The 10,405-nt window shown below is 49.7% G+C and overlaps 1 long non-coding RNA gene and 1 pseudogene across 1 annotated transcript; one reads left to right on the top strand and one right to left on the bottom strand.

Moving 5' to 3' along the window:
• The first annotated feature begins 1,238 nt into the window (after positions 1-1,238).
• LOC148164221 (transcription factor Spi-C pseudogene) lies at positions 1,239-2,072 on the top strand (annotated as a pseudogene).
• Positions 2,073-3,764: 1,692 nt separating this feature from the next.
• Positions 3,765-7,320, bottom strand: LOC148164220 (uncharacterized). The gene is made up of 2 exons (XR_015768424.1): positions 7,148-7,320; positions 3,765-6,524 (listed from the first exon to the last, which is right to left on the bottom strand). It is a non-coding gene; the product is annotated as an uncharacterized LOC148164220 (long non-coding RNA).
• Positions 7,321-10,405: the final 3,085 nt, after the last annotated feature.

Here is a 10,405-nt window from a genome sequence, read left to right as displayed (position 1 = left end):
TTCCAAGGTCTGAAATATCCGGAGCGGGTATTGGCTTATCTATTTCTATGTTCTTACCCTTTTTGCAGTAGAAAGTGGGGGAGGGGAAGCCATATGAGGTTCAGGCAGATGGGAGTCTTTGGAAGTGAGTCTTATGAAGTCTTATGTCAGCTGGATTTTGAGATGGTGGAAATAGATATTGAAGTCAAATGATTAGTCTAAGCTATAAACAGTGGAAAACAAATCTGGTTATTTTTAGAAGGTTAATCTATTGAACAATACTGGGGTGTGCAGAGTGTAAAGAGGGAAGGGTATCTGTGTCTAGCTACTTGTAATTTCTGGAGGTACTATCATGTTGCCACAAAGCCAGAGTAGGAGACAGTATGGGAGCTGCAGCCAGAGGGAGGAGGAGGTAGAGGGGTCATCAGAGCTTGAGGAGATTATCATGACTGTCACTCTGTAAACAGAACACACCATGCTTGACCACAAGCTAGTGGATAGTGGCAGGGAGCAGAGGAGGAAAAAGAAGCAACAAATACAGAGATTGAGCCAGAGATGTGTTCAGGAGTAGCTGTTTTGGTATTCCTAGTCATTACTGAACAGTATATAGAAATGAGAATGAAAAGTTGAGGAAGAAATGGCCCCAGGAAATTGGTGGATACAACAGGCCAGAGTTCTTCATGTAATTAACTCCTACATCACAATCTGGCATCAGGGCTCCTGATTGCCAGCATATACAGTACCTGCCTGTGCCCCAGCAACAAGGGAGATTGGGAAAGTGTTTTCAGCTTCTGCCATAAGAGGTGGTCTCATCATGGCTCAGATAGCTTAGCATTCTCAAGACATGGGAGCAGATGCTAGTTAACTAAGAGGAAGCTCCCACACTTCAACTAGGTTTGGGAGATGTGGGGAAATCTGCTTTGATAGTTCAGCTGTATAATAACATTGTGTTGAAAAATATGACCAAACAATACAAGAATCTTATATCCTGTGTCTGTATCCATCAATACAAGCAAGTTGAAACAGAATGCCAACAATGTACATTGAAATCCTCCACATAACAGAGATAAACCCATTTGGAACCACAATTATTCTGTATGATAAGTGGCCAAGGATTGTAACCTGCATATTCTATTACACGTTCTTTGTCTGTGTTTAACAACTTACAGGACCCAAGGGAACAGATGTTATGGGTTCAGGATACAGAGAATGTTCCAATGATTTTGGTTAGAAATAAAAGTGAGGACAGTTCTGTCTTAACGATTCTGATATTAATGAAACATCTTTGTAAAGGGTTGAAGTGTCTTCCTGTCTTTTTCAGAATTGTCAATATATTAATGAAGCATGCAGTCCTGTGTTGAACAAGACAAGCTGGGACAAGCCTTTGAAGATGCTTTTGAGGTGCTGAGGCAACATTCAGCCGGAGATCTTCAGTACTCTCCAGATTACAAAAATTACCTGGCTTTCATCAACCACTGCTCTCATGTTAGAGGAAATTCCAACTGCTATGGTGTGCTGCCTACAGAGGACCTGTCTATAATTGGAGAACAGTAATAAACAGTGCTGCGGACCTCTATTTTGAAGGAAATACTCATCCATCTCTGCCAAATATCCCTGAAAACCAACTGGTACAACCTGCTGTTCTCCATCAAAAGGGAGGAAAAGGCAGGAAGAAGCTCCGACTGTTCGAATACCTTCATGAATCCCTGTGTAATCCTGAGATGGCATCTTGTATTCAGTGGGTAGATAAAACCAAAGGCATCTTTCAGTTTGTGTCAAAAAACAAAGAAAAACTTGCCCAACTTTGGGGGAAAAGAAAAGGCAACCGGAAGACCATGACTTACCAGAAAATGGCCAGAGCACTGAGGAATTATGGAAGAACTGGGGAAATCACCAAAATCCGGAGAAAGCTAACTTACCAATTCAGTGAAGCCATTCTCCAAAGACTCTCTCCATCTTATTTCTTAGAAAAAGAGATCTTCTACTCACCGTATGTTCAACCTGAGCAAGGCTTTCTCAGCTTCAGTAACTGGAATGCAAATTGTAATTGTCCATATGCTGATTATCATGAGCTAAGCCACCCTGATTGCTAAATACTCTCTTAACATTTCATTATTTTCTGGCATCAGAAATCCCTACCAATTCAAGATTTTTCTCTTAAAGCAAATGCTGGAGAGGGAAAAACAATTAACTTCATTGTTTCTAATCTTTCATTAAACAGATTATAATCTATACAGACTTGGTGAAAAAAATCTGCCAGTGAACAACTTGTAAATGATCAAGCCCCATTTGAAAGTACAGACTAAATGTCCTTCCTCTTACTATTGTTTATGCAACACTTTCAGATAAACAATGCTAGTAGAGACTATTTTACCTATATTGATTTAAATATTGTTTTCCTGTCATACACTAAGGCAAAAAAAAAATACCACTCTAACATATCTGATGACTTTAGTGACAACAAAATTGCATACGATAGTCATGCGAAAATACATTCATGATTTAAAAAAAGATAGTTTCTTTGCACTTCAGACCTCATGGTCTGTAACCCTGTGGCGCTAAAGAAATGATCTAAGGAAAATGTGATCTACCTTACTGATAAGAGAACTCCAAAGCTTATACTACCCACAAGTCATTTCCTGGCATTTCTCCCCTGGGGTAGATCCAGGAGCTAACGTTTCTTGCTATCCTGCCGCTCAGCCACAAGAAGGTGCTCTTGCCTTGTTAACGGCTCTCGGGCCCAACTTTGAAACAAGACTTCTTCTTCCCTTGAATTAGCCCAGCCCAGCTAAGACCAGGCTGGAACAATTGGAGAAAAAGAAAAGAAAAGAAAGATTTTGATAAAGGATAGAGACTAGCAAATCCAGAAAGGAACCAGGACTTGAAAGCTATGGTTTGTTCTCAACATTCCATCAGTAATGAAGAAGGAAACCCTGTTAACTTTCTTACGAAACCTGGCAGGTTCATACATATTCCATCTGTATTACCATGACACAGGAGAGCTTCCTAGACTACATGGGCTATCTTCAGTCCAGGCCAAGAGCTGCTTGGAGCCTACCCTATTTGATTTGTACCATTGTCCTTTTTCTTTGTGTCCTCCTGGTGCCCTTTGTCCCTCAGGGATTCTTAAAAACATGGCAGACTAAGTGAAGGTAATGATACTGGCCATCTGCACAGGTAGTCTGGCCTTCTGGTATAAACAATGTTTGCATCCTCCCCAAAATCACATGTTGAAACGTAACCCCCAGTGTGATGGTATTTGGAGGCAGGCTCTTTGGAAAGAAGAGCTCTCTCAAATGGGCTTCGTGCCTTGTGAAAGAGACCCAGAGAGCTTCCTCACCTTCTGCTTGAGGACACAAGACGGCCTCCTATGAACCAGGAAGCAGGCTCTTACCAGACATTGAATGTGCTGGCGCCTTGATCTTGGACTTCCCAGCTTCCTGAACTGTGAGAAATTTCTGTTTATGAGACACCCAGTTTACAGTATTCTGTTACAGCAGCCGAAAAGGAGCAAGACAGCTCCAATCAGTGCTCACCTTAAAAGCAGGACCCAGCATACTTTTGTGTTCACTTTCCTACAAAGAAATATGCTCTGTAAATTAATGAACCACATAAATTTTACCAGACTTTGCGAAGAGGAAATAAATGAAGAGGTTTTACTACACAGATCATTCAGCCAACAATAAAATTAACATTTTACTTCTAAAAAAAAAAAAAAGTGAACCAAAATATGAGTAATTACTAAAGAACAGGGTCAGAAGCTAGCAAGACAGTGGTGGAACTGCTCTTTTTAAAATTATTTTATTAAAATTTAAGTATACTTTAATATGCAGTTTTATACTAGGTTTAGATGTACAATATGATTCAATAATTCTATACATTTCTGACTGATCACAATAAGTGTCACTGTCATCACCAAACAACATTATCACAATATTATTGGATACATTCCTTACATTGTACTTTTCATGCCCATGACTTATTAGTTTTATAACTGGAAGTTTGCACATCTTCATCACCTTTATCCATTTCCCCCACCCCCTCCAAATCCTCTCTGGCAACCATCAGTTTGTTCAATATATTTAAGAGTGTGGGGTTTTTTTGTTTGTTTGTTTATTCATCTGTTTTGTTTCTTAAATTCCACACAAGAGTGAAATCATATGGTATTTGTCTTTCTCTGACTTCTTTCACTTAACATTATATCCTTTAGGTGTATCCATGTTGTTGCAAATGGCAAGATTTTATTCTTTTTTTTTTATGGCCGGATAGTCTTCCAGTGTGTGTGTGTGTGTGTGTGTGTGTGTGTGTGTGTGTACGTTTTTATGGCCGGATAGTCTTCCAGTGTGTGTGTGTGTGTGTGTGTGTGTGTGTGTGTGTACGTACGTTTTTATGGCCAGATAGTCTTCCAGTGTGTGTGTGTGTGTGTGTGTGTGTGTGTGTGTGTGTGTACGTTTTTATGGCCGGATAGTCTTCCAGTGTGTGTGTGTACGTTTTTATGGCCGGATAGTCTTCCAGTGTGTGTGTGTGTGTGTGTGTGTGTGTGTGTGTGTGTGTGTGTGTGTACGTTTTTATGGCCGGATGGTCTTCCAGTGTGTGTGTGTGTGTGTGTGTGTGTGTGTGTGTGTGTGTGTGTGTGTACGTACCTCACATCTTTGTTCATTCATCTACTGATGGACACTTGGGCTGCTTCCATATATTGGCTGTTGCAAATAATGCTGCTATAAACATAGGGGTGCATATGTCTTTTCAAATTAGTGTTTTTGTTTTCTTTGCGTAAATACCCGGTAGTGGAATTACTGGATCATATGGTAATTCTATTTCTAATTTTTTCAGGAAACTCCATACTGTTTTCCATAGTGGCAGCAGTAGTTTGCATTCCCACCAACTGTGCATTGAGTGTTCCTTTTTTCCCCATATCTTCACCAACTCATTATTTCTTGTGTTTTTTCTTTTAGCCATTCTGATAGATATATAGTGATATCTCATTGTTGTTTTCATTTGCATTCCCTGATGATCAGTAATGTTGAGCATTTTTTCATGTGTCTGTCTTCTTTGGAAAAATGTTGATTTAGGTCCTCTGCCCATTTTTAATTGGATTATTTGGGTTTTTGTGTGTGTGTTGAGTTGTATAAATTCTTTGTATTTTAGGTATTAACCCTTTATTGGATATGTCATTTGCAAATATCTCCTCCCATTCCCTAGGTTGCCTTTTTGTTTTGCTGATGGCTTCCTTTGCTGTGCAAAGATTTTTATTTTCATGTAGTCCCAATAGTTTAATTTTGCTTTTGTTTCCCTTGCCTCAGGAGACATATCTAGAAAAATGTTATGGCCGGTGTCAGAGACATTACTGCCTGTGCTCTCTCCTAGGAAATTTATGGTTTTGGGTCTCACATTTAGGTCTTTAATACGTTCTGAGTTTATTGCTGTGTGTGGTGTCAGAAAGTGGTCCACCTTCATTCTTTTACATGTAGCTTTGCTTGTTCAGTTTTCCCAACACAATTTGTTGAAGAGAACTTTTTCCATTGTATATGCTTGCCTCCTTTGTCCTAGATCAATTGACCAGAAAAGTGTGGATTTATTTCTGGAATCTCTATTTTCTTTCATCGATTTATGTGTCTATTTTTGTGCTCGGACTGCTTCTCTTTGGAATATTTTTTCCATTCAAAGGTTAATGCTAATGAGATCCTTATTAGACAGATAAACAGAAAAAGCACTAGCAAGAGAAAAAGGAGCCTCGAAAAGACATTGCGTCTGACGCTAGAACCGCAGTTAGCAGGTGTGGGCCGGAACACAGAGCGCAGCACTCTTCCGAGGACCCCTAGGAGCGCCACCGGTCCTTAGGGCTTGGTAACTGGAGACTCCCAGCACGGTCCGCCGCGGATGCACTGCAGCCCCGCAAAACCCATGGACTGGGTGGAAGGCGGGGCCGTCACCGCGCCGCACTCAGGGATAGCCACCGGGCAACCGGGCTGCTGGGGAGGCCTTTGGGGCCAGAGCCCAGCTTAGACTGGCCTCCTTGCACTGGACACAGGCCTCCGCGGCCGCGCGGGCAGCACTCACAGCGGACCGCGCTTTGCGCACGACCCCCCGCCCCCGCCCTCCTCTGGCAGGAAGCCCGAACGGCAGTGGACACCGTCAAGCTGCTGGCCCGTACGGGGCGAGGGGCCCAGCCTCTGGGGAGCCGTGCCCTTGGAGACGACGCTGAGGGTGGCACAGCGCTACGGTGGGCGCCGTGCGGACCGGAAGGGAACCGAGGAGCACCGACAACAAAATGGGGAGAAGGGTGAGAATCCGGTGCCTACCTGTGCGCGTCAGTCGGACTTTTGTTCAAATCAACACTTCCCGACTTCCTTCTTTTCCATAAAATGGAACTCCCTTCCTTCGCCTGTTGGACTGGCTGAGGGCGTCTTCATCGCTCGCTGGTCCTCAATGGCGGTTCTTTTCCATAAAATGGAACTCCCTTCCTTCGCCTGTTGGACTGGCTGAGGGCGTCTTCATCGCTCGCTGGTCCTCAATGGCGGTTCTGCTAGTCCCCAAATCATTTTCTGCTGGCAAAACAACTTTGTTTTATTTCTAAGGTTAGCATTATCCTGCTGAAGCAGGGTTTTTTGTTGGGGTTTTCGGTTAGGAATGGGACAAGGGCTTCCCGCGTCCTCCCGGAAGGTTCATTCCCGTTGGGAACCCGACGGTGCGGGCCGCGCGCCGCCCCAGGCCTGGCCGCTCTCGTCCCCGACGTCGGGGCGACGGCCGGCACGTGCTTCAGCGCGCGGCGCGCGGCCCTCCCCGGGCCGGGCGGGCCCCACGGAGCCCTGGCGGCGCCGCGTCCCAGCGCGTCCCGGCCCCGTCGGCTCCGCCCGGAGGCCTGCCTCTCTCCCCGGGAGCCGCGGGGACGCTCCGGGGCACTGCGCGGGGGAGGGCGCGCGACCGCCCCGGCCCGGGACTCGGGCGGGGGAGCGCCCGCACAACCGGCACTCGCGGCCCACGGACGGACACAGCACGTCACGGAGCCCAAACAAGTGCCATCGCCCGGTTCCCGCAGCCGCGCCGCAAGCCACGCCCGGACCCGCGACGGCCTGTGTGCCGGGCCGCGTGAGAGGCCTGCCTGCGGGCCCCGAACCCGTCGCCCCCGCGCCGGCCCTCGTTCCTTCTGTCAGTCCTCGGCCCTCACCGCCCAAGCAGGCTCCTTCCCTCCACCTGGAGCCGCAGCGAGCATTCGGGGCCTCTCCGCGCGCCTGCGGCCGTTCCCGTCCGTCCTCCCGAGCGTCCGTCAGCACTCGGTCCTTCAGCCCTCCTACGCCCTCTCGGTAGACCCTCGGCGCGCTTCGCCGCCACTCGGCCCGCTCCGTCAATCCTCGACAGGGCCCTCGCCGTCCCTCGGCCCTCCCCGCCGCCACTCGGCCCGCTCCGTCAATCCTCGGCAGGGCCCTCGCCGTCCCTCGGCCCTCCCCGCCGCCACTCGGCCCGCTCCGTCAATCCTCGACAGGGCCTCGGCCCTCCCCGCCGCCACTCGGCCCGCTCCGTCAATCCTCGACAGGGCCCTCGCCGTCCCTCGGCCCTCCCCGCCGCCACTCGGCCCGCTCCGTCAATCCTCGACAGGGCCCTCGCCGTCCCTCGGCCCTCCCCGCCGCCACTCGGCCCGCTCCGTCAATCCTCGACAGGGCCCTCGCCGTCCCTCGGCCCTCCCCGCCGCCACTCGGCCCGCTCCGTCAGTCCTCGACAGGGCCCTCGCCGTCCCTCGGCCCTCCCCGCCGCCACTCGGCCCGCTCCGTCAATCCTCGACAGGGCCCTCGCCGTCCCTCGGCCCTCCCCGCCGCCACTCGGCCCGCTCCGTCAATCCTCGGCACTGCACACGTCCTGCCTCGGCCCTCCCCGCCGCCACTCGGCCCGCTCCGTCAGTCCTCGGCACTGCACACGTCCTGCCTCGGCCCTCTCCGCCAACTGTCGCTACTTTCCGATTTTCTGGGCTCTGGGCCTCGATCCAGGGAGCTACGGCCCCACTACTCCGAGACGGCGGGATCCGCTTGTATATGAGGCGCCTCAGGCAGCCCCAGCATAGTCTCGGGGTTAGGCACCCGTGGTCGGGGTGCGGGGGCGCGGGGCTGGGAGGGAGGGTTAGGGGCTCGTAAGGGGGTCAGGGTCCGGGGCTAGGGGTCAGAGGATCCGGTCGGAGGCCTCGGGTGAGCTGAGTGTTAGAGGGTGGAGACTAGGGCTGGCTGAGGGTCAGGGGTCGGGGTTGGGGTCAGGGTAGGGTGAAGCTGGGATTCGGGCTTAAGCATCGTTGCCCTCTTCCCCCTCCTCCAAGTCCGTCGGAGTTCTTCGGGTTGGAGGGGACTTGCCCGGGGTCTCACCTGACCGCCGTTCCCACCCCACCCGGGTCCAGGGCTCTGCCCGCAGAAGAGGGACGACGCTCGGGGTCACCGCCTCTTTCCAACGCAAGTCAGCGCGGCGGAGAGTGGAGGGCTGGGCAGCCTCCCCGGGGAAGGGTGCTGCCGGCCGCACTGCGTCTGCGCAGCCTCAGGTTCCCGCGCAGGTGGACACCTGTGGCTGCCGGCCGCACTGCGTCTGCGCAGCCTCAGGTTCCCGCGCAGGTGGACACCTGTGGCTGCCGGCCGCACTGCGTCTGCGCAGCCTCAGGTTCCCGCGCAGGTGGACACCTGTGGACTGCCACAGGCCTGGGCGCAGTGAGCAGCCAGTCTGCAGGTGCTGCCTTCCTGGGGCTCCTGGAACTCCCCGGCGCCGGTTGAATCCTGTGTCCTCTACCAGGGCCCCGCTGGGAACGCGCCCCTGCCGTTCAGCGTTAGGACAAGCCCTTGGCCCCCGACCACCCAGGCACCTCCGGGCCCCTGCTCTGGCCAGCCTGGGTCTTGACAACCCCCAGCCAGGTCCTGAGCTGCCTGCTGCTGGGGAATTTAACAGGTGCATGCGAGGTTGTGATGCTCCACATCGGTGTGGTTCAAGGCGCCTCCTTGCTCACAGCCCCCTAGCCCGCCAAGACAGGTAGTGACCCTCTAAGCGCTGCGTGTGGCCTGACCAGAACAGCCGTATGGCCGCCTGGCGCGGCCAGCCCTTTCCCTTCCAGCTGTGAGATACCTTGGACAGACTTGTCAAGAGTCAGGGATTTGGGAGCCACTGTGGCTCCCAGCGGGCAGTTTCTCACAGAGCCTTCATGGTCCTGGACAGTCAGGGCACAGCTTGGGGCGGGTGGCACACCAGATTCTGTGAACGTAGAATGTTCCAAAAGGGGAGTCACTGGTATTTTGCCTGATTAGACTGGCTTTATGGATTTTGAGGGAGCAGATCAAAAAAGCTTAACCCTGTAACCTTAACTGTTGTTCACCTGGCAGAGGGAGTGCAGTCCGATTGCACACTGGGAAGTGATTTCCTGTCACGTATATACTGTGTCTTCTTCTTTTTTTTAAATTTAAATTCAATTAGCCAACATATAGTACATCATTAGTTTTTGATGTAGTGTTCACTGATTCATCAGTTGCAAGTAACACCCAGTTCTCATCAAATCATGTGCCCGCCTTAATGCCCATCACCCTGTTACCCCATCCCCCTACCTCCCTTTCCTAAACCCTCAAGTTTGTTTCCTGGACTCCATAGTCTCTCATGGTTCATCTCTCCCTCTGATTACCTCCCCCCTCGTTTTTCCCTTCCTTCTCCTAATGTCCTCCACGCTATTCCTTATGGTCCACAAATAAATGAAACCATATCATAATTGACTTTCTCTGCTTGACTTACTTCCCTTAGCATAACCCCCTCCAGTTCCATCCATGTCGATGCAAATGGTGGATATTCATCCTTTCTGGTGGCTGAGTAATATTCCATTGTATATATGGACCACATCTTCTTTATCCATTCATCTGTTGAAGGGCATCTCGGCTCTTTCCACAGTTTGGTTATTGTGGACATCGCTGCTATGAACGTTGGGGCGTGGGTGCCCCTTCTTTTCACTACACCTGTATCTATAGGGTAAATACCCAGTAGTGCAATTGCTGGGTTGTGGGGTAGCTCTATTTGTCTTGAAGAACCTCCACACTGTTTTCCAAAGTGGCTGTACCAACTTGCATTCCCACCAACAGTGTAGGAGGGTTCCCCTTTCTCCACAACCTCTCCAACATTTGTTGTCTCCTGCCTTGTTAATTTTTGCCATTCTAACTGGTGTAAGGTGGTATCTCATTGTGGTTTTGATTTGAATTTCCCTGATGGCTAATGAAGATGAGCATTTTTTCATGTGTCTGTTAGCCATTTGTGTATTTTCTTTGGAGAAGTGTCTGTTCATGTCTTCTGCCCATTTTTTGACTGGATTCTTTGTCTTTTTGGGTTTTGAGTTTGAGAAGTTCTTTATAGATCTTGGATACTAACCCTTTATCTGATATGTCATTTGCAAATAGCTTCTCCCATTCTGTTGGTTGTCTTTTGG

This window comes from Eumetopias jubatus, unplaced genomic scaffold (assembly GCF_037043125.1).
Source record: "Eumetopias jubatus isolate StellerSeaLion01/CBP00866 unplaced genomic scaffold, mEumJub1_p1.0 scaffold_6, whole genome shotgun sequence".
Lineage (NCBI taxonomy): Eukaryota > Metazoa > Chordata > Mammalia > Carnivora > Otariidae > Eumetopias > Eumetopias jubatus.
The sequence above is the reverse complement of the archived record's forward strand: the minus strand, read 5'-3'. Positions and strand labels throughout refer to the sequence as shown.